Below are 25858 nucleotides of genomic sequence, written 5' to 3'. Positions count from 1 at the left end.
TCGATTTTTATAGTAGGAAGGACTTTTCCCCAGTTGTTTGATTTGATTGATATTAAACAAGATTTAATAACTCTTAAATCTATTTTGGTCTTAATGGGACATTATGTTGGAACTTTACCTCAATGACTTGATGGCGGATTTAATTCCTACACCCATCTTATTCTTTCTGTCTTGCACGTGCCTCTTCACATTTTTATAACCAAGTGGGTTTTGAATGCAGCTTTGAGAAAAGAATATTTGTTTCTTTTCGTATATGTAATATTTGGGGGGAAAAATAAAATAAAATAAAATAAAATAAAATGTCCCAAATAAGGTCAGACCTGTTTCCTCTTGCTTGATAACCATAAACTCCATTTGACAAAAATGATTATGTCATGTCTGATCTTACTTAGGGGACCTAAAAGCTGGCAGCCATATTTGTTGGGAAAGACTATGTTCCCCATGAGTATGACAGTGAGCTACAGTAAATATCCCAGTCAAAGAGCGATCTCACCCATGGAAAGTGCACTTCAACAACATAGAGAACGCACACGACAAAGAGAGTGACGCAGGGAGAAAATGAGGAAAGAGCAAGCCAAACGGGGTCTTTAGAGGGCATGGGGACATAAAAGCCTACATAAAAGAGGAACGGAGAGAGAGAGATTGCGATTGAGATTGAGGAGAAAAAAAAGATGGCTGAATGTGTAAATGAAAAGTACAGATAAAAAGAAGCACAGGCCACAGAGAGACTATAAGGAGGAGACCCGGGACAATAACAGCAGATCTTGTCTTTTGAACTATCGCAGAATCGGACCACAGTGACCACACAGACATGACAAACAAAAGAAGAACTGCAGCTCTGAACCTCTATTCCACTGCAAAGAAACAGTGAAAAGACTCAATCAAAACTTTCAGTTTTGCAATTATAAGTGTGAAAAATGCAGTTTTCATTGGGTGACCAGGCATTTTTTGTTCTGTATTTCAGCTCTATTTTTAATGTCCCGACTATTAAAGGGCACCTATTACGCAAAATCCACTTTACATGTTGTTTGGACATAAATGTGTGTTGGCAGTGTATGAATACAGTGATAAAAATCAACCACTTTTTCTAATCCCGATTAAACCAAATATATAATCAAACCATATATATAATCAAAGTATTTTTACTGATAAGCGCCACTCTTGTAAGATTAATTCGTGCCTCGCCGTTAGTTCGGTGGTGCTAGCAAACACATTCTCCCTGCGTTGTTGTGTCGCTTGATGACAGGTCAGCATGGTGCAAGCTATGTCGCTATTTCTCTGTGTTTGGCGTTCCATATGTATGGCTGAACCACGGTTCTCTCGCTCTCAGTCATGTTGCTTCTACTAACTGTTTATTGCTGTAGGTATGCTAAGCTGTGATGTATACAGTGTTGCCAACTTCTTTTAATGTAAAGTATATTACATTATATATTAACATATTCACAACGTCATTGCGTCACATTGCCTTTTGCATTTGTTTGCCTCTCTGTGCTCACATACTGCATTTTAATGCAGAAAAGCTTTCATTTATATATTTTAATATTTCTATTGTCAGACAATAGGATAATTATGGAATAGTGACTAAAATGCAGCCTATTAAGACTACATAACCAGCTCTCGCTTCTAAGGTGTTAATCTGCACAAAAATCATGATTTATAACTGAGTTGTTGTCTGATGAAATCAAATACACATAAGACAAGACAAGACAAGACAAAGGTAATGCCTGTGCTGTGATTTTGGCTATTTCCAGGTAAAATTAGAGAAGCAAAAGAATATCAGTTTTAACTGAAAGTGCTGCTGTTCTCTGCCGCTCACTGAACAGAGCAAACACAGAAAGAGGTGTGTGCGAGCTGTAAAAGCAAGACCTCACATTTGTGTGGCAGTACTGACGAGTCTCAGAAGCGAAATAAGGTATGTCCAAGAATTTGCAAGATTTGTCTCTAGGCGCTTTTTTGGAAAAACGTTGAGAATCTCAATAAAGTCACTAAATTCAGAATAAAGTCGCTAAAATGGCAACACTGGATGTATATGCTACGCCCTCTTCTGAAGACAGGGCAGGAATATGCAGCTCATTTGCATTTAAAGTGATACACACCTAAAACAGCTCTTTTGTAGACACACCCCAAAACTGACATATGCTGCGTTCATGCCATATCGTAATTACCGTAATTTCGAGATGACAACATGTGACATTCTACTCTGAGCTGTTCATGTCCTCAGACTCAGAATTATGTTTTTTTATGGCAACACTTTCAACGCTATGTTGGTCAGGTGGTACAGCGGTCATGTGGTACAAGTCGTAGCTCTCAGAAGACTCCCAGTTCTACGAGGACGTGAACGATTTGTACAATTTGGAATCTCGTAATTACGGGAATTCCAATATGGCGTGAACGCACCTATATTCCAGATGTTATATTAATTGATTGGTGGGGTATTTTGAGCTGAAACTTCACGCACACATTCTGGGGACACCCAAGACCAATATTACATCTTGTATAGAAAGGGGCATAATAGATGCCTTTTAGGAGAAAATCATGTTTGTCCTGTATTTCAAAATACTAAAAATGCTATTTAGTATTTCAAAATACTAAAATAAACTAAATAAGGTTTGTCCAAGAAGTTGCTAGATTTGTCGCTAGGCACTTTTTTGGGAAGCGACAAAGTCTCTAAGTTGGCAACACTGGATGTATACGCTACGCTACGAAGACAGGGCATGAATATGCAGATCATTTGCTCAAGTGATATACACCAAAACAGCTCTTTTTTTTTTACACATGTCCCAAAAAACATTTTTTCCATTTGTTCTGTGGGGTATTTTGAGTTGAAACTTCACAGACATATTCTGATCTTGTAAAAATTGAACATAATGGGTGCCCTTTAAAAAAATCATGCTTTGTCCTGTATTTTAAATTTTCTTTACAACTGGGTGATTAGAGCGGGTAGTAGTAGTGTTCTGTCACGCAAGAACAGCCTAATCAAAGGCAGCCAAGTTTGTCAAACAAAATTACCATCCAGTCACAATTCATTATCAATTAACTTGCAGTTAAGGCAGGATAGGAATCATGCTGAATGACACACACCATAAGTGTTCTCTTGCACGCACAATCAGTACTCTTTGCGACTGAATTGTAAAATACAATATATATATATGAAGAGTTCAGAGGCAAAAGCCGCTAAATCCATCTGATGTATTTCTTTAAAATTAGCATTTCTTTCTGCCTACTTTGTGTAGGTTTCTATGTAAGTACTGGTACTTCCGATTGAGCTGAGGCTGAAATCAGGAGCATTCACTCAGGAGCATTCACTCACTTTCATTATCTCATTTTTTGACTGAGATGGCTTTTAGCTGGTTTTGCATCTGAACTCTTATGTATATATATATATAATCACATAGATATAATATATATATATATATATATTATCAAGTAAGTTTTTGTTGAAACCCGTGATTTTTTTTTTAGGATTCTTCAATAAATAAAAAGTTAAAAGAAAAGCATTTATTTAAAAGATATTAAAATACAAAACCATTATTTTAAACTGTAATAATATTTCACAATATTACTTTTTTGGTATTTTTTTATTTAATTAATGCAGCCTTGATGAACATAAGAGAATTAAAAAAAAAAAAAAAAAACATTAAAAATTATATTGATCCCAAAACTTTGTATATGAATATAATTTTGATATCATTAAAAGAAAAATTTCTCATATCATTTTGCGCACCTGTCCCATATGAAAAATCTGGTCACCGTCTGTTTTCATCTTATTTACTAGTTATTCTTGAAGCCAGAAATGATCTGACACAATTTGCATGCAGGGATCTTTTTATATGCATATATTTATATATATGTATATGTATATATATATATATATAGTATTGTATATATTCATGCGTTTTTTATATATAGGCTACATATTCATTGCTGAATTTCTGTACAAACACAGAGCAATAAATCAATGGATGGATAAAACAGTGAAAAATCATATAATCGCCCTCAATGTTAAATGAAAAACAAACACAGCGCTCACATCCCCTCATTCATTCACTTGTGCACCCACAGGGACAAAACTGTAAAGGAAAATCACTTAAAGACAGGAGCTGACAGGAGGCAGAGAAAAATGTCACTTCCTGAAAAAGTGGGAGAGATGAGCCGTGCAGTAAAAGTGTGTGTGTGTGTTTCTGCAGACTGTGAGCTCATTAGGTGTCTACTCATCCTGTACCTCTTGCACCTTTACTTCCTTGCACCTTTTAACCCTTCTTCCTGAATCTCAACACCACGGCGTTCTCTTAAACCCCTCCTCTCACTTTTGCTTTAAGGCTTTTTTTGCATCTTTCTCAATATTTACTTTCTTTTTCCAAGGCCTTCCATCTCAAACCTCAGCTTCAGTATATTCTTTCTCAGCCTGTGCTCAGAGAGGGAAAAGAAGGTCTTTTTTGCTCTCTCCATCTGTCACTCCTCATTGGTCCCTCTATCTCTCAAACGGTTTGACTCCATCACAATCTCCATATAGCGCGTCTCGGCTCGCTTTACCGCATTCGCGCACACACTCACGTAAACACGCGTGTTTATTAGCGTGTCGCTGGGTTTGTGATCTACTCTCGCATCCATGTCAGACAGCTGGAGCTGATTAGCCTGATGTCACAGCGTGTCATACGAAGCGCGGTGGTCGCTGCCACCACAGAAACCACACCTTCTGCCAGCCAGCTGCGCCCACAGAGGGAGAAACCTCACTGGGAATACTCAATTACAGAGATCAGTCTACAGCCATGTTCCAGTCTAATATTATTAATAATCATGTGTGTTTTTCAGTCAGGTTGGTCATTTTTCTCTCAGTCATAACCTGTGCTAATTGAAAGAAAACAAACTGACAAAGATTTGCAAGGACTATTTTAAAAGGCCAGTCATTTTTGACCAGGAACACCAATCTGGGTGAAGGATTTTCAGTCGTCCAGAAATTAAATTTGTGTCATCATTTGCTCTCTCTCATGTTGTTTCAAACCTGCATGACTTTCTTTTTTCTGCAGAAAACAAAAGATAATTTTGTCTGTTTGTTTGTTTGTTTTTGTCTTTCTCCAATAAAAGTGACTGGAGTGACAGTCACAGGGCCTCATTGATTTTCACTATATGGACAAAAACAGTTGATAAAATTTTCACAATATCTGTTTTTGTGTTCACCTGAAGAAAGAAGGTTATAAAGGTTTGGAATGACATGAGAATGAGTAAATAATTAAACAATTTTCATTTTGGGGTGAACTAATTCTTGTCCAGTGTTGCCAGGTGTGTGAAACTAAACCAGCCAAATTGATATTCAAAACTAGCCCAACTGTGTTTAATCCACGGTTATTCCGTTCCATCGGGGATCCTTTTCGTCCAAATAGCATTAAGGGGGGATAGGGGGAGATTGCTTTAACCCATGGCAACAGTGTATAAGTAGCCCAATTCCGTGGTAAAACCACGGACATGGCAACACGGCTCCTGTGCTGTGTCAAAAATCCTTTACTTGATTCCCAGTCAAAATAACTGGCCTTTTAAAATTGCTTGTAAATCTCATTATGCTGTATTAATATTTGGATTCTACATACATTAATGATCATATAAAATCTGCACCACTGATCATGACTGTCATTTTCATCTACGTTCAGATTTAAAATAAAAATCTTCCCAGATGTTTGACAGTTTGGAAATGATCAATTATAACGGTTCTCTAAGCAGTGGCACAAGCTTTGTGTCTGAAGAGAGAGTATGTGTGTGAGTGTAAACAGATGAGTGGGCCAGAGCAGGCAGCCGTTCTTGATGCTCATCAGACAGGTTGTTGGTTCAGTTGCCCCTCAGTCTCATGCAAACAAATCCAGATGGACAACTTTGCCAAGAGAGAGAAACAGCAGAAATGAGAAAGAAGGAACAACAACAGGCGCAGGATTAAAAGAGAGCGTGAAGAAAATCATATCCTCAATAAAATATATTACATTCTAGAAGGAAGAACAGGCAGTGTTTGAATGCTGACACTCCAGATCGTGAAAATCAATATTCATAAATTAGAGATATTCTAAAAAGGATTTTGCTGTGTTTGCATGGTTTTATGCCTTCGCTTGCACTGTGTATCTGCTCTGTATTGCACATAATATTTATTTATTCACTATATTTTCTATATTGTATTGTAATTAAATTTTCTGCAGATTTATATATATATATTATGCTTACCAAAGGTGGATTTATTTGACCAAATATACAGTACAGTACATATCAATAATATGAAATATTATTACATTTTAAAATATCTGTTTTCTATTTGAATATATTTTAAAATACTTTTATTTCTGGGATGGCAAAGCAGAATTTTCATTACTCCAGTCTTCATCCTTCAGAAATCATTCTAATATGCTGATTTGATTAAAATCATATTTTTGAAAAAAAAAAAATCATATTATTAATAATGTTAAAAACAGCTGTTCTGCTTAATAGTTTTGTTGAAACTGTATTACATTTTTTTTGTATTCTTTAATGAATATAAAGTCCAAAAGGACAACATTTATTTGAAACAGAATTCTCCAGAATATATATATATACAGAATATATATAAACAGTTGGTCAAAAGTTTACATCCCCCTTGCATCATTCATCAATCATTAAAATTATTTTACCAAAATAAGAGGGATCATACAAAATGCATGTTACTGTTTATTTAGTACTGACCTGAATAAGATATTTTACATAAAAGACTCTTACATAGAAAATAATAATTTATAAGTTGTGAAATGATCCACAGCTGTGTTTTTTTGTTTAATTATAGTTGTTCATGAGTCCCTTGTTTGTTCTGAACAGTTAAACTGCCTGCTGTTCTTCAGAAAAAAATCCTTCAGGTCCCACAAATTCTTTGGTGTTTCAGCATTTTGTGTATTTGAACCCTTTCCAACAATGACTGTATGATTTTGAGATCCATATTTTCACACTGAGGACAACTGAGGGACTCATATGCAACTATTACAGAAGGTTCAAATGCTCAAATATGCTCCAGAAGAAAACATGATGCATTAAAAGCCAGGGGTGTAAACTTTTGAACAGAATAAGGATGTGTACATTTTTCTTATTTTTCCTAAATATCATACTTTTTTTTCCATTTAGGACTGCCGTATAGATTCTATAGAAGATACTAGCATGTTTCCCGGAAGACAAAACAAGTAAAATTCACTCTGATCTTCAAATTTAAAATGTTTTCACCCCCCAGCTCTTAATGCATCATTTTTCCTTCTAGAGCATCAGTGAGTGTTTGAACCTTCTGTAATAGTTGCATATGAGTCCCTCAGTTGTCTTCAGTGTGAAAAGATGGGTCTCAAAATCATATAGTTATTGTTGGAAATGGTTCAAATACACAAAAATGCTGAAAAACCAAAGAATTTGTGGGACCTGAAGGATTTTTCTGAAGAACAGTAGCAGTTTAACTGTTCAGGACAAACAAGGGACTCATTGTTTGTCAATTATCGCTCAAAAAAAAAACACAGCTGTGGATCATTCAGGAAACAACACAGTATTATGAATCAATCATATGTAAACTTTTGAACCGGGTCATTTTTATACATTCAACTATTATTTTCTCTTGTGGACTATATGTAAACATCTTTTCTGTGAAATATCTTATTCAGGTCAGTACTACATAAAAAAAAAAACATGCATTTTGTATGATCCCTCTTATTTTGGTAAAATAATTAACATTTTGGAGATTCTGTAAGGTGTATGTAAACTTTTGACCTCACCTGTATATATTACACAAAAGACTGTATTGGCTGTTTTTTTTTTTTTTTTAATGACAGAGAGCTCATGGTAATTGGTAACTCAAAGTGAGATGTTTTTCAACTTTAAAAGCCACATAATAATCATCATCTTCATCATCTGTGTATTATCACAAGCAAGAATAAGTAGACAAAACTAAACACCCAAACAATTATAGATATACATCATTTCACTCTCAACGGATCTTTTCACATCCTTCCTGTTCTTATCACCCTCGCCGGGTCTCTCTCAGTCAGGGAGCACATTAGCGCCAGCCGGAGGAGATCAGCGTGCCAGTCCTTGCCTCTGTAATCTGTGAGAGTGAGCCGCGTTTACTCCCCTCATCAGCTTTGATGCATGTAACCCCAATTATCTGAAGCCTGAGAGCCTCAACCTGTGCCTAATTGGCAAAACGTTTGTCAGAATATGTTGCCCAAAGCTGACTGATAGCAACCTGATCAGTGTCTGCGCTGACGGGATTCCCACTTTTAAAGATCTCTTCCTTCTTTAACCCACCTAGCCTTTACATTTCACATCTCTTGCTTGTATTTCTCCCTTTTTTCCTCCTCAGTGCATCTGTCATTCTCTCTCTATCTCAATTTGGAAAATGCGCTCGCTCTAAGGTATTCACTCTGTTGTCTCGCACGCCGCACTTTCTATTTACAGTTTTCTTTGCTGTTTCGTCCACTGTTACCAGATTTTCCTGCGTCATGTTACTCCTCTTCTCATAAACCTCTCTTTAACTGTGCTTTATTTCGCCCATTAGGATGAGAGAGAAGAAGCACTGGCACTCTTGTATGAAGAGCCGGTTCCTCCTTAGAGGAACATTAGAACTGACACCTCATTTAAGGTAGTGAATGACTGTATGTTTCAAAGAGCCTGCAATATCTTTTGCCCTCAGGGCTTTTGTTCATAAGTTATATCCATCTTAAAAGCATAGAGCGGCTATTCCATTTGAAATCAATTACGTGCATTTCATTTCTAATAAATGATTTAAATATATTTAACTCTTTCTTAGCATTTTAGCATAATATTCTCCAAATGCGACGGCAGCTCTTTTTAAACATCTCCGTAAAAGTCTCTCCTTCGGGGGCCTTCGAGGCGCTATCCTCTGGAAATAAGATGAATTTGGTTGTTTAAGTTCAGATATCTCCAAGTTGCAGATTTAGGGATAAAAGAAAAGGTTAGTCCAATTAAAGGTTCACACTGCGAAATGCTGTATTGTTCTTTATAATTACCTTGGTTTGACAAGGTTGTCTTTGTTATTTCCCAATTATCGCTGAAAACAAGCTAGTGCAAAACTCGCTGTTCTCATTACGATTTCAATTCCTACACCCTTTAATTTATTTTCTCCCAAATCTGGGGACAAATAAACAAAGTGTGAGCTCCGCCAACGGCCTCCAGCTCATTTGTAACAGTATCACCAGCCTAATCACGAATCCCGTCTCTACTTCCCCCACACAAATCTGCTAAATGAAAATGTCAACCTTTACAATGCCGTCGATGATGGATCATAGCAAATAGGGGCTTTGCAGCAACCATGAATGTGAGCTTCGAGGGCCAACCTTATCTTGCAAACACAAGTGTTTTAATAGATAACTTCATCTAGCGAAGCAACCCTAAAATCACAATGACCACTAAACTATGGGATTGTCTGCCACTTGCATAACATTACAGGACTCCTGCATCACTGTAACTGCTATAGTCAGTTGCCCGAGCGGTGCCTACCCATAACTGTATCAAATGATGATTATATTCCACTTGCATGCTGATGTAGGGAACATTTGCAGCATTGCTGTATATGCTTAGCAATGACAAACATGCTTTATAGGCTTAGATTAGACAAGAAATATCCCAAGGTGTTTAAATATGGTTTATGATCAAGACTGTGTGACCTCTATATGGTTCAGACAAAGATAGCTGAAAATAAATGTCGGAATTATTTATTTTACAGGCAATTTGTTTAACGGTCAGGGCAAGGAGGAAGCACAGCTTAAAGCTGAAGGCTGTTTACAATAAAAGACATGCTTTTGAAAAGTACAAAAGTACATGACTACATCAAAAAAGCAACTTATGTAAACAACAGCTTGAATTGCGCAAAGAAGTGCAGAAAATCTCCACTAATACATGACCCATCAAACCGAAATAAAACACTTTTAATGAGCAAGTTTTCTGTCTGTTTGTGTTAAGGGAATCTGCTTTTAATAGGACACTACTTCTGTTTGTCCTCTTTCTGTTTGTGTGCTGAATGTTATCTTCGGATGTAGGGTGTACATTTTGATCGAGATCTCACAGCACATGGTTGGAAGCGGTGAGCTTAAGTGAGTACAGTTCTTGTACTTTCCCCTCTGACCCTTTACAAATGTCGGTGCCTCGTGAGATAACTGATGGTAATAACTGACTACAACTATCCACCACAGGGGAGGACAGCAAAGAGCAGGCCAGTGTCCTTCAAAAATAAACAAGAATTGCCTTTTACTTTATATACTGCAATGCTGGTCTCAAATGGTCAGAGCGTCAGGAAGTACAGTACAAACTGCTGTTCTAAGGGAAAAAGTAAATGGTAAAATACATCAAAAATGAATAAATGTTTACATGAATGCAATTTTCATTGTAAATATTTAGAAAATACGGTGTCAATTTAAAGGGATAGTTCACCCAAAAAAAAAAATATTCTGTCATTAATTACTCACCCTCATGTCATTCTGAACCCATAAAACCTTAGTTTGACTTTGGAACACAAATTAAGAAATTTTTGAAATCCGAGAGCTTTCTGACCATGCATAGACAGCAACGCAACTACCATGAAAGATAGTAAGGACAAAATAGTCCATGTGGCATCAGTGGTTCAACCATAATTTTATAAAGCTATGAGAATACAGGCAGGAACCAGCATTTGATGCTCTGCACCTTGTTCACAAGCAGAGGAATGTACACGCATATTGTGCAGTGTTTGACACATAATTAGTTATAGTTACTAGTTACTTCTCACAAATAGTAACTGAGTTAGTAACAGAGTTACATCATTATAAAAGTAAGTTTACCAGGGAAAGTCTGTCTCGTTTTTTCTTGATGACCACGAAAAGAAACTGTCATTTTGAAGCTGCAAAGAGTCTACTTTTATTAGTGTATAGTCATAATAACAAGAAAACAATGTGTGCTCTCTACTGTCTCGGTCTCCGTCACCTCTCTTCACAGACACGTAAATAAAGCAACCTGAATCTGCGCAAATACGTACCTCACAGACATGATAAATATATGTATAGAAAGCTTGAATGTCTACTTTTAAATGAAACAACTCACGTCAAAAACAAATATTCTCTCAGATGATAAAGTCATCTGTATGATACCAACGTGAGCTCCAGCTTTTCAAGTCTAAACTCATCTCAAATGTAATCATGCCCCTGAGCGGCTCCGCTTTTCAAATTTTAAACATCCACGTGAGATGCGTGGACATGTAGGTAAATGCCCACATCACCTCCATAAACAAACATGAACATCCATCGAGTTCATCTTGGCTACTTTTTGTTTTTCTGTAAGAAGACCAGAAAGGAATAAGCCAGAATTTACCTCAGAAGAAGAATGCAATGCAAAAATGATAGTAATGGCGCATTTTATTGTCAGTGACGGTAATGGTGTTGTAACGGGGGAAACAGTAATTCATTTGATTACTCATATTGAAAAAAGTAATGTGTTAGTGACACCATTTATTTCTAACGTCGTTATTCCCATCACTGGTTTTGTTGTACTGTTGTGAACACGTGTCGAAGAATGCCACAGAAGAGAAGAAACTGTTGAATGAAGTCATTATTTTTGCTTTTTTCCACACAAAAAATATTCTCGTAACTTCATAAAATTATAGTTGAACCACTGATGTCACACAGACTATTTTAATGATGTCCTTACTACCTTTCTGGGCCTTAAACATGGTAGTTGTGTTGCTGTCTACGCAGGGTCAGAAAGCTCTCAGATTTCATCAAAAATATCTTAATTTGTGTTACGAAGATGAATAAAGGATCGACATTAGGGTGAGTAATTAATGACAGAATTTACAATTATGGGTGAACTATATCTTTAGGTTAACTCAAAAATTGGGGAATGCTGTATGTAAATTCTGTAATAATGATTTTTTTTTCTAACACATATATAAGCATATAATTTGCTATTATTAGACGATCAAGAACGCTTTTCCGAATATCTGATATTCAGCACAGCATGATTGAAGATGTGAAATTGCTTTTAAGAGTTCAATAAACATTTTAAATTAATATTGAGTAACTAACATGTTACTTGGTGTGTTTTTATGTAGTTCAAAATAGTCAAAGGTGAATTTTTGTTCCTGAATGAATGCTTTCGAATTCAGTTGAACTGAATGATTCAATGGCTCACTCCACATTGGCTGCATCCAAAATCACATACTTCCATAGTAGGAAGGAAAAAGGTATGTGCACACAATGTCTGAATTCACAATTTTCTTAAAACAGTAGACAAAAAGCACCTGGAAGACTTACTACTTCCGGCAAGATTACAAAGTACACATTCAACAGGCAATTCACTATCCCAAGAGACCATCAGAGTGGAGTTGTGAATAACAGTGAAGAAACACAACTGGCATTGTAAGTCATGAAAATGATAATATTATATAATACATAATACATAATTAAGATAATGAGTATTGTATAAATGAGTATAATTCGCTGATGTCACACTATTGTGGCACAAAAAGAAGTCTCTGGATAAACATTACAAGCACACACATACAGGAACACGTGAATTATCATTATCTGAAGGATTGTCTCATATACTGATATATGTATTTAATGTGATTAATAAATCTGCATACCATGCAATGAATTAAATTAACATTCAACTGACAGCCCTAATAAAAATGTAAAGACATACCATGCACACAAGAAAGTAAATCTTTCAAGTGTAACATATATTATATGAGGAATCACATGAGTGAGCAGCCGCTTGGAGACTCAAGCGAACAAAGGGCAGGGGAATTTATAGAATCCTCCAAAGACCAGGAGGTGCCGGCCGCCTCCGGCTACAAGCAACACCTCATGTAATTATCTGTAGAATCACCAATTAAAAGACGGGACTGTCAAAGTGGAAAGTGCCGGCTGCAGCCTGACTTCCGTCCGCCCTCCCCTGCTCATGTTGTCTTTTTTGGTTGTGGTGTTTTTTTTTTTTTTTTTGCCTGGTTTTTGCATTCACAGTAGAGTATCGCAGAATGGTGCTATTTATTTCAGCAACAGCTTACTGATTTGCCTTAATTAACATGTTGTTTTGTTCAAGGGGAGGGATGATGGTGTCAGCCTCCCTTACCCTCCCTCCTGCTCGCTCTCCCTGACAGCCATCTGAGCTGATGGAACGAGAAAAGGCTAGAGAGAAAGTGAAGAAAACAATATACACCGAGACTCAGAGAACAGAAATGGAGGTTGCCTGCCGGATGCCTCACGTTGATGGACTCGAGGCACCGTGAGTCAGAGTTTACCTGCCTTAAAGTGACAGTTTATTAGGACTACATATGCTGGCATTTACCTCACCGTCTCCCTCTCGAGGGTGGCAGGCAGGGTCACACAGGCAAGTTTGACCAAAATACGGGGCAATTTGAGAGCGCGTGGCATGGTGCTAGAGGACTGGCTGACTGACAGGAGAATATATCCATTGGTTGTGTGGGAGTTTGGTGTGAAAGACAGCACTGACTTCAGAACAGTCCTAAGCGCTGCCACCTCAGACCATCTTGCATCCTCTCAGCCTTAACAGCTTCCTTTGCACCCGCTGTCTTTAACACCCAACAAATGGCTGTAATCAAATAAGTGGGCTTGGAAATAAACAGCCGCATGTAAAGCTGACAAACACAAGCGGGCGGAATGGGGCGGGATCGCGCTCGGGGTGCGGACGCCGCGGCGGCAGCCAGCCGGTTAATTGGAGCGAAGTGACATTTTCAGCGTTAGGTGTTGCTGGCTTTATGTCGCCACTCGTGCAGAGAGACGCCAGGCCTGGTCATCCAAGTTCTAGGAGCAAAAAAAAACCTGCACTATTTCCATCTCTCTTGATCTGATCGTTCCGGCATCTCAATTAAGTATGACCTGCGCAGCCTTCAAAAGAGCCATCCGAATAGTAATCAATAACCAGAATCAATCGGCTCTCTCGCTCCCTTGTTACTTCTCTCGTTTCGCCTTGCACACGGCCGCTCCTCCCCCAGGCGTTTGAAGCCACTCGGAGCACCTATCAACTTCACACAAATGTCACAAACGCCATTAATTGACTAAAATGGATATTCAAAGCGTCCGAGGCTCTCCTCTTCAATCACTTTTTGATTAGAAGAGCGGTATCTAAAGATGAGAGGTTTAGAGAGAGAGGGAGAGAGAGGGAGAGAGAAAGGACGACACACTTGAACACTTGAACATCCCACTTATTACTGATGTGCATTGCAGACACATTTAAGATGACTCTACAGTACTAGGTGCCGAGATCTATTCCCAGCTCTGAACAGATACAAACCAGAGGAAATCTGTGCAGTTCCATAATCGGTATAATAACCAAGGCAACAGAAAGATACAGGTATAGACAGTGAGAAATATAGGCAAAACGATGAGCACCACACCCGTACGTGCTTGCTGAAAAGCTCTTGAACTCCTCTGGGAAGGTTTTTTCACAAGATACTGGACCAGACACAAGAGCATCAACAGCTACGTCTCTAACCTAGCTGTGGATTTATAATTGAAACACTGAAAAAATAATTTGCAAAGAAAGCAGAACTTCAATCCTATGTGTTCCGTGCAACAAAATGATCACTAGTGATGGGTCGTTCTTGAAAGATTCGTTCATTTTGAATGAATCTCTAACGTGACTCGGGACGAACGAGTCGTTCGTTCAGTCGCACATGCGCAACATCCTATTAGGTACTGTGCTGGAATTAGTTCACCTGTTTCGAGTCTTTGGGTTTTTGGAGTCGACTTGAACCTGAAGACTTAAGAGATGAACTAATCAATTCTCTTTCCGACTCAGACTGCATTGGTTGAGCTTATTGGGCTGTCACGTGATGAATGAATGACTCAAACCCAAAAACTTGTCAGATAAAAGGTGAGGTGAGCCAATCATAGACTAAAGCCCCAGGTAAACAATGAATTCATCTTTTCTGTTTCTTATAGCATTATAGTTTTGTCTTGTTTGTAGTGTGATCAACGTTTGTGTAAGCAGTACATGTGTTAGGGAGGTAACACGTAACATTTTTATTATATTTTGCTAAAATGAACGAAATGACTCGAAAAAAAGTTTTGTTTACTTTGCTGAACGAGACTTAAAGGTCCGAGTAGATAAAATGTTCCGAACTTCCCATCACTAATGATCTCGTCTAGTGACACTGCCAAAAATGAAAGTGAATGTTCAGTACATTCTCACTCCTAAGTTGTCACATATCAGTGCTCAGTCAGGTCCCCTTGGTGCCACTTTTTGATGCACAGGGTACCCCTTAAGCATAATTTTTTGAAGTGCAGGGTCCTCCATTGCTTTAAATAAGAAACCTTTGGTTTCAATATGCTGACGCGAAAGGCGTCATGATTAAATTGCATATTGGGTAATAATTTTGCTGTTATTGCATATGTTGGGGTGTGTTTTTTTCTTTTTTCAATGTAAACCATCAAAACAACTGTTTTTACATTACACTTTTCACACATTTACGAGAACATAACCCAACCCCTGCCCCTAAACCTAACAATTTGTCAAAACACAGGATATAACAGGCAAATAAAACTACAAGTATTAATATCTCAAGTCTTCCAAGGCAAAATGATTAATTTCTGAGTAAAAACAGACGCAAAGGCCATCTCTATCCACCGTAAAACTAATCCTGTGTGCAGTCTGTGCACAAATTTAAAAACTGCCGGCAGAAGAAGCATTACATCAGCTTTGGTTGTGAAATGCCATTGGCTCTCATGTGTCTCGTGACTGATTGCATCATGCTAAACAATTTCGGGAGTATCTGTTTGAATGTGCAGGAGCGGGATCATTTTCAGTGATTAAAACCTTGTGATTTACTGTGTTCTTCACATAAAGATATCAGAGGACTTGGAATGCAATGTGACTTGTTTGTAATACTTTTATATTGCTTTTTATGGTCAGTTTTTGCAATAAATACCTGTCAAAGTACTTTTATTTGCCTGTTGCTGTTTATGCAGGGTTAGAAAGCTCTTAGATTTCATTAAAAAGATCTTAATTTGAGTTCTGAAGATGAACACTTTTTGGGTGAACTATCCCTTTAAATATATATCATTTTAAAAAAATGCGATCAGTAATCAGTAAGTATTCAGCAAGGATTGATTAAACTGATTGAAAATGAATAATGTAGTTATAAAATTTACACTTCAAATAAATGCTGTACTTTTGAACTTTCTATTCACTGAAGAATAGAAAGCATCACAGTTTCCATAAAAACATTAAGCAGCACAACTATTTTCAACATTGATAAAGATAAGAAATGTTTCTTGAGCAGCAAATCAGTCTATTAGAATGATTTCTAAAGAATCGTTTGACACTAGACTGGAGTAATGATGCTGAAAATTCAGCTTTGCATCACAGGAATAAATTACATTTTTTAAAATATATTAAAATAAAAAAAGGAATTTAAATTGCAGTAATATTTTACAATACTACTGTTTTTACTGTTTTTGGTCAAGTAAATGCAGCCTTGGTGAGCATAAGAGACTTCTTTACAACATTTTTAAAAATCTTACTGATCCCAAACTTCTGAATGGTATAATGTAATATAATTAAAGAATTATTTCACCCCAAAATGAAAATTCTGTCATTAATTACTCACCCTTATTTTGTTCCAACTTCATAAGACCTTCGTTCATCTTTGGAAAACAAATTAAGATATTTTGGATGAAATCCAAGAGCTCTCTGACCTTCCATAGACATCAAGGGTACGACCACATTCAAGGCCTAGAAAGGTACCAAGCACATCGACAAAGTAGTCCATGTGACATCAGTGGTTCAATCATAATTTTATGAAGCTACAAGAATATTTTTTGTGCACAAAGAAAACAAAAATAATTACTTTATTCAACAATTTTTCTCCTCTGCATCAGCCTAGCTCCATTTTGTTTTTTTGTGCATAAGGGTGAGTTATTGTTAGAATTTTCATTTTTGGGTGAACTAACTCTTTAATATAGTAATATAAAATGCATGTATGGAAACCAACCTGATCTCATGGCTATTCATATGTATGTAATGAGGTGGCTAATATGTACAAATTCATATGACCTCACACGATTTTTGCTAAATTGTACATATTTTACAAGTTCTCCAATTCGTATGAATTCGTACAAATTACCTACCCCTAACCCTGCCCCTAAACCTACCTGTCACTGGGGTCTAGACAAATCGTACAAAATCATACGAGTGTGTTCATACAAATTTGTACAAATTAGCCACATTGTAAAATACATACAAATTGGTCGTAAGATAGCGTTAGTGAAAACACAACTAATGAAGTCAGGCATTTACAGTACACTCTTACAGTACACACAAATTCTGTCCTTTTTGTAAATAAAGACAGAAATAACTGTAGAGAGAGAAAGAACATAATGAGATGTAATTTTGAAGTTTAAAAAGACAAAGAAAGAAAGAAAGAAAAAGAAAGAAAGAAATGGAAATAAATCTATATGTTGTAGTGCAAAAGCACACAATCACAAACTACACAAATCTTTGTTTTGGGAATCGGTTGAAAAGTCTGATCCTCTTTGAGACTCTTTTGCCTTTTTTTCCCCCCTTGTGCTCCAAATCCATCAAGCATTGCAGCCATCATCCCAATCCCTGCATGCCCTCTGCACAGCAGCAGAAAGGGCAAAAGCGTGTGTATAACAAATACAAGCACACACACACACATGCATCCAACATACATCAGCAAATTCATACAAAGATCCAACACACATGCTGAGAGATCATTTTCCAAGACCTTCCTGGTCACCTGCAGTTTGATCCTGTCTCACTCTAAAGGGTAAAGGATGTCTTTTCCCTTCAATGGCCTGCCATAAAGCCCATCTCCAGCGCCCGTCATTCTCTCCGGAGAATTCCAGAGCCTTTACCCCGGCTCAGCTCCTCACGCACAGCTCCTTTCAGCTGCTGGCAGCCTGAGGATGTAGAGATGATCCAATTAGGGGCAGGCAGACAGGACAGGCCGCAGTGCCAGGTTCACCCTGGGCCTCATGGAGCCTAATGAGGCATTACCTTTAGCGGTGACAGCCCGGTCCTGCACCCTGACAGCAACACTCGGTGTGTATGTGTGGACGGGGGACACTGGGGTGAGCTAAGCTTACAACGAAACATCATAAGAGAGCACGTGTGGAGAAGAGAGCAAACAGAGACAGAGAAACAAACAGGATAAAATACAGCAGAAATACAGGAGACTGTGAGAAAAAAAAACTATTCTGTATTAACAAAAAAACATTAAAGAATTATTACTCTAGCCATAACCATGTCTAACAAGTTTTCTAAACAAATTATGTTAGTTGGTGTGAGAAACAGAACATATTTTTTTATTCCTGATCATTTGTGTTAAGCCTGTGTCCACATCTAGACCAATGCAAGTTCTATTTTATTTTATTTTATTTTTTTATTTTTTATTTTTTTATTATTTTTGACTTTTCTTTTGGAGGTTGGCATACAGTTTTCTGAAATGTAAACAGAAAACATAAAATAACATCAAACAGGTTTGGAACAACATGAGGCTGAGTAAATGATACAATTTTCATTTCTGGGTGAACTATCCCTTTAACTAACTAACACGAGGCACTAAAAAAGCCTTGATCAAGCAGATGGCAAAAACATTCATTAATTAAAAATAAAACAAGATATTAAACACACTGGTACTGATTAGAGTTAATAATGCAATAGACAGCACATGTTATTGGTACGTGTGATGTAACTGTAATTCTGTTTACACTGTTCTGTTTTTATTCTGCAAGTTGGTTGTTGTTTTGATTTGCATATGGACTGTTTTACTAACAAACTACTGAGATAACAACCTTTAACATTACACTGAATATACAGCATCTGTTTATAATATATATTATAATGTGTTTAGTGAGTTTAGAATTAAAATGCTTCCTATACAGTTACAATTTTGAATTAAAATGCTTAAAATGAAATGAGGCTGGGTGGTAACAATTTACAAATAATTTTTAAACTAATACATTTTGTCATTATTAAAAGCTGTTACAACCATTAAAGGGACAGTTCACCCAAAAATGAAACTTCTGTCATTAATTAACTCACCCTCGTGTTGTTCCAAACCCGTAAGATCTTCGTTCATCTTCAGAACACAAATTGATATTTTTGATGAAATCCGAGCGCTTTCTGACCCTGACTGACACAAAAGATGAAGGGTCAGAAAGCTCTCTGCTGTCTATGAAGGGTCAGAATGAAGGGTCAGAAAGCTCTCAGATTTCATTTAAAACATCTTCATCTGTGTTCTGAAGATGAACAAGGTCTTACGGGTTTAGAACGACATGAGCGTGAGTAATGACAGAAGTTTCATATTTAGGTGAACTACCCCTTTAAAGGAGAAGTCCATTTCCAAAACAAAGATTCACATATAATGTACTCACCCTCTTGTCATCCAAGATGTTCATGTCTTTGTTTTTTCAGTCAAAAAGAAATTATATTTTTTGAGGAAAGCATTTCAGCATTTTTCGTTATATAACGGACTGATATGGTGCCCCGAGTTTGAACTTGATTGATTCCAAAATGCAGTTTAAATGCAGTTTCAAACGATCCCAAAAGCGGTTGTAAACGATCCCAGTCGAGAAATAAGGGTCTTATCTAGTGTAAGGATCGGTTATTTTCATAAAAATAATACAATTTATATACTTTTTAATATCAACCGCACGTCTTGTCTTATTCTGCCTGGACTGTTTTTGTTCCTGTTCATGACAGTTAGGGTATGTCGAAAAACTCCCATCTCATGTTCTCCCTCAACTTCAAAATTGTCCTATATCGCCTTCTTTCTCGGCTGGGATCATTTACAACCACATTTGGGATTGTTAGTTAAGGGTGTTTGATCTTCTTTGCATGTTCACTTTGCAAAGACTGTGTCAGTACTTCTGCAGCGATGTAGGATGATTTTGAAATGATTTTTGAAGTTGAGGGAGAAAATACGATTGGAGTTTTTCAACATACCCTAACTGTCTTGAACCAGAATACACAGAGCAAGGCAAGACAAGCGTTTGAGATTAAAAAGTATTTAAACTGTATTTTTTTAAATGAAAATAACCAATCGTTTCGCTAGATAAGACCCTTCTTCCTCGGCTGGGATTGTTTACAACCACATTTGGGATCGTTTGAAGCCGCATTTAAACTGCATTTTGGAAGTTCAAAATCGGGACACCATATCAGTCCATTATATGGAGAAAAATGCTGAAATGTTTTCCTCAAAAAACTTAATTTCTTCACGACTGAGGAAAGAAAGACTTGAACATCTTGGATGACAAGTGGGTGAGTACATTATATGTGAATCTTTGTTTTGGAAGTGGACTTCTCCTTTAATGGCACCCTTTGTACTTGACACTACTTCAATTTGTTAGTATGATAGAATATATACAGAATAGATACTACAAAATGTGTCTCTGGTCCATGGTCTTCCCTATATGTGGTCTGCAAATTGCTGGGCTGAAAAAGTCTAAACAACTAGAAAATACTGGTTTGAGTCAGCACTTTGCCCAAATAGAGGAGGCACTGTTATCTCTAGCCACTAGATATTTATTGTGAGATGTTATTTTAGAGGGCTATATACAGTATGTGTACAATGTGTGTAGATTCTCTTACTGCATGTCTTTAAATAATAATTATTAAGTGAATATTTAAATCACAAAAGCAAGAGCGCTGTCAGACTGAATCTCAGAATGGCTGTGATTTGAGGTCAGTGTGCTGATACGCACTACAACAGCACAACTGCAAGTGTGATATGTTTTCATACATTCGCTCTGATTTCTCTTTTAACATAAACATTTACTGTTAAGGTCACATCAATGACAATAACTGTAAATAAAAAATGCAAAAATTAGCATAATTTAAATTAGCATAATTTAAAAAAAAATCATAGAAGAAAATGTGTGTGGAGTAATTATTGCTTCTGTAGCTCAATGTCTGGGCAAAATACACATGGAGTGACATTTCTCTTCATTATTGACTGTGTGGCATCTGTATCCTCCATTAGTGAGTGTGAGCATTGGCTAGCAGACACACAGGGAGAGAGAGTAAGACAAATGCCTGCCGTACTCATTGTACCCGAACAGGTCAAGTGGAAGGAGGGAGATGATGAATTATGAACAGGACCTGCGCTGGGCATCTAATATGAGCAGAGAGGGAGAAAGGAGAGGAATGCTCATGGAACACTTTAAGATACAAATAGACTTGAACTTGGTGGAGTCAGGGATGGTAAAGTATTGTGACATCAGTGCTGAGTTCACTAAGAATCAACAGCTTTCTATTTTTCTAACTCGCGCTACCTTTATTTCTCCCTCAAGGGCACCTTTACATGGATGTGAACCTCTTTCTTCTTCTCCATCCCACTTGATATTCCCTTCTGATTATCAAGTTAATAATCTAGAAGACCCACAGAAATATTTTTTCCTTTCTTTTGTGCCACTTTGGAATAAATGTATACATACTTGACTGCACAAGCCCAAAAATCCACCACTGAAAACACAAGATTCAAAAAGCCATTTAAAGAAACAATATACAAGACAATCAGGGGTGTTTCTTCAAGGAGACAAGGGAGGCAGTGTCTCCTCAAAAAATTGGATGAAAAAAAGTACATAAATAAGATAACACAAAGAAATTCTAAAGAAACATCATCCAACAGCGACAGCAAAAGATAAAGTTACAGCTTGAATCCGTGTTTCTATCGCCTCCCCTGAGTCCATTGAGTTTTAACAGACCACCTAAAGCATGCAGTGAGTTTGATGGGGTTTAACTGAGAAAGAATGGGGGAAGGTGACATGAGAGGAGGCAACGCCTCTATTGCCATATGATTGGATATGACTGGTTACGTTCAGCTGTGATTGGTTCATATGATAAACCCCGCCTCTTTTGCTCGTGCACATGTGGGTTTTTTGTGAGCAATCAGTTGAAATTAAAGGTACAATTCCACATCTGTGACCGGTGTTTATTAAGCTCTGATGACTGATGATACGAAAATAAGTTTATTATGAAAAAGAACAGCTGGATATCAGTTCATAAATAACATATAAAATTGTTTAAATAAAATATATAGTTTGAACTGTCACTGCTTTGAGTTATTATTTTGGAATAAATGTAAAATGCTTAAAAACACTAAACTGATGAGATTCATACTTAGTTTATTTAACCAAGAAAATGTGACTGGGACATGAAATTACATTTAATTTAAAAAAATATATAGAAAATGTGAGGACTCACCACTGCACACCACTGAGGACTATATATATAAAATATAGGATTTTTAAGATTTTTAAAAAATATTTAAGTCTGTTATGCTCATCAAGGCTGCATAATTGACTGTAAAATTACTAAATAATATTACAATTTAACATAATTGCTTTCTATTTTAATATATTTAAAAATTTAATTTAATTCTGTGATTTACTCCAGTTTTCAGTTTCACATGATTTTACAGAAATCATTCTAATATGTTGATTTGGTGCTCAAGAAAAAATTCTTATTATTATCAATGTTGAAAACAGCTGTTTTGCTTAATATTTTTGTGGAAACCATAATACATTTTTCAGGACACTTTGATGAATAGAAAATTCAAAAGAACAACATTTATTTAAAATAGAAAGTAGGGATGTAACAATATCAAAATCTCACAATATGATAATATCTCAATATGAAGTCCACGATACAATATTTATTGCGATATTAAAAAAAAAAAAACTTTTTGAAGATATGGAAAAACTAAATTTTTTTAATTTTAAAGTTAAATTCTTCTGTCTAATGCACTTTGAGAGTTTAAAATTAAGAGCTCCAACGCATGTTTTTAACTAAGAAAACTAAGTGAATTGACTTGTACCTGAACTTTAAAGGGGACTCAATGCTCTTTTTTTGTGGTATTACTGTCTCAGTCTAAATTACATTCATAATAGTGTTTTGGAAGCCAAACAAATTAGAATATAATAATATAAATAACAGTTTTATATTATTGTTATTCCTATGACAGTAATACCCATATATTGTAAAAAAAATTGCACTATAAAATAAATGAAAATTAATATTTCATAGGTATATTATTTTTGCTTTACACTACAGTAGGGAAATCACAATACTTCTTTCCTAACTTCTACACTTGCAAGAGATATTTTGAATTTGGACTGCAGTAACATTACCCATTTAAAACTGCTAACTGTCAGCAATTCATACTGCACTTGTAAGCTTTTATTTGACAGGATTACAAAACAGGATTACAAAAACACGTCTCACTACAAATCTACTGAAATTCTGTAATCATTTGCCGTGAAAATAAAGCATAACTGGTGGCCGTTGCGTTTCCAAACATGTGCAAAACTCACAGCACATGCGATAAAACACTGCGTTCACTGTGTTGGAGGCATTCTGAGGTGCGGAAAACACTGGATCACAAGCTAATTGCCTGAACGAAGTGCATGCTTTGCTTTGAAATGTGCAGCGAAAACAGACTTGATGAAGGGATTAAGCCATATTGTGCTTTCAGTTTTAGTTCATTTGACAGATACTGTGCCAAAGCACAATAGCCCAAAACACAACTTTAAAGACATTTTATGTTAGAATAAGGAAGTTTAGATATATTTTAAAGGCTACATTTTTGCCCAGAAGAACTATTGTTTTATATCGTCATGTGACCACGAAGATATTGCGACATCGCGATACCACGATATTGATAATACTGTTACATCCCTAATAGAAAGCCTTTGTAACGTTGTAAGTGTGTATCATGCATCTTTAATGAATAAAGGTATTAATTTTTTATTATGGATGCCAAATTTTATTTGGTCCAATTGTTGATTTCGGAATGTTAATGTCACTAAAACTCCAAATACAAAACAGATGCATTTTCACTAATGGTCTCAGATATCTGGACTCACATCTTCCCCCTAAACATGCAACAAGAAGTTTAACTTTTCTTGCACTCTGCTGGAGAAATCTATCGGTGAAATCGCTCAGTGACATTTCTAGACTAATCAAAGCCTCCCTGACACACAATGTCAGCTGAACACACCAGACAAATGCTGGACATCCTTCCTGTGTGACAGGGTGTCAACACAACAGTTTTACTGCACAGCCCATCTGAGGACAAACAAATAAACAACTGCTCTCACTTATAAGATGGAGAGAGGTCAGTCAGACTTAAACACTGAGTGTGTTTGACTTCTTTAAATAAACTTAACATGATGGACAGAGAGTATGAGAGAGCGAGAGAGACAGAGGCAACATCCTGCATGCAGTCATTTTCTATACTAAGAGACAGGTCTCACGGATAAAGCCAGCTTACCCCTCAGACTATGTGCGCGTGTGTGTGTTTTTTTTTTTTTTTTTACGAGACGGATGCATGGCTGGTGAGCAAACGGTACAGAACCGCACATTCTGCCTCCCGCTCTCTCTCTTTTTCACTCGTCCTCATTTCATTCCCTTCCTCTCTTTCATCGCCTGCTAATCAGCCACCTGTCAGGGCGAAAACATCCAGTGTGACAGCTATCACCAGCTACCTGTCTCCCTGCTCTGCATCCTCACACCTCCGCTCATTTACACAGGCATGCCGGGCCGCTCGCTCTCATTGTTTGTTTGATTCATAAGCCCGGGCTTGTTGCAAATCCCCCCGTATTGGGAGAGGTGACAGGAATCGTTTGATGGTAATGCCGGTGGCATTTGGGAGTGTGGACTGTACGACAGGCAGAGAGGTAAGGAGTGATCTGGCATTAAAAGATAATGCTGTCGCGACCTGATGGGGGGAACAGGAGCAGCCATCAACGCCTCGGCGTTTAGAGCTGAAAAATAATGCTGCCGATGGCCTGGCTTGACCTCTGACTCCTGATGAGTGATCACTATTTGTTTGTCTAGGCTGGAGAGGCATTGTGCATGTCTCAGTTTGAAGAACAGATTAAAATTAATGCATAATGTCACAATTATCGGCACACCTAGAAATTCTTAAGAGTAAAATATCCCTGAAGTATGTTCCAATTCATTTTTACATTTTTTTTTTTTTTTTTTTTTTTAGCACATCAGGGTGACTAGGAGCATTGTCCAAAGAGATCGTCCAGCCATGACTTCCTGTTCCACAGGATTATAAATATGAGGAGCACAAAGGCCAAATTCCCTTAATCATCCATCACAAGGTGTAAAACCAAAGAATATAGCTCTGATGTGCAGAGCAAGTTTGTTGAGCTTCACAAAATAGAAAGGGGCTTTAAAAAATTTCTACCATCAGGGCAATCAAGTTTCAATCAACTAAAGATGTTACAAATCTGCCTGGAAGAGGACGTGTGTATATATCATTCTAATGCATGGTGAGGAGGAGAGTTTGAGTGGCCAAAGACTCTCCAAGGATCACAGCTGGAGAATTGCAGAGATTGGTTGAGACTAATCAGATGAGCTGGAAATCTAAAGGATCTGGAGTGATTCTGTATGAAGGAATAGTCTCTGATCTCTTGTCCGCTGTTCTCATCAGGCATTATAGGAGAAAACTCAGAGCTGCTATCTTGGGAAAAGGGAGTTGCAATAATTGGGTGCCAATAATTTTGGCCAATGTGAACTAGAGAAATGCATTTACTGTATTTCATAATGAAATATTTTTCACCCATTTTGCATTGTTTTACTTCAATGAAAAGTCAGAATTTTGTGATTTTTTTGAATGAAAGATCAAAAGGATAAAGGATGCAGATTTATTTTCACAGTCACCTTTGCTGACATTTACTAAGGGTGCCAATATTATTGGAGGCCACTATATATAGTATGAGTTATTATAAATAAGTTACTGCAGCAAAATGAAAAAAGGTAAATACTGGTTTAATATCTAATACTGTATAAACACAATAAATACAAATAAAAGTTTTTATACATTATG

Source organism: Labeo rohita, chromosome 3 (genome assembly GCF_022985175.1).
Source record: "Labeo rohita strain BAU-BD-2019 chromosome 3, IGBB_LRoh.1.0, whole genome shotgun sequence".
Taxonomy (NCBI): Eukaryota; Metazoa; Chordata; class Actinopteri; order Cypriniformes; family Cyprinidae; genus Labeo; species Labeo rohita.
Note: the sequence above shows the minus strand (reverse complement) of the source record.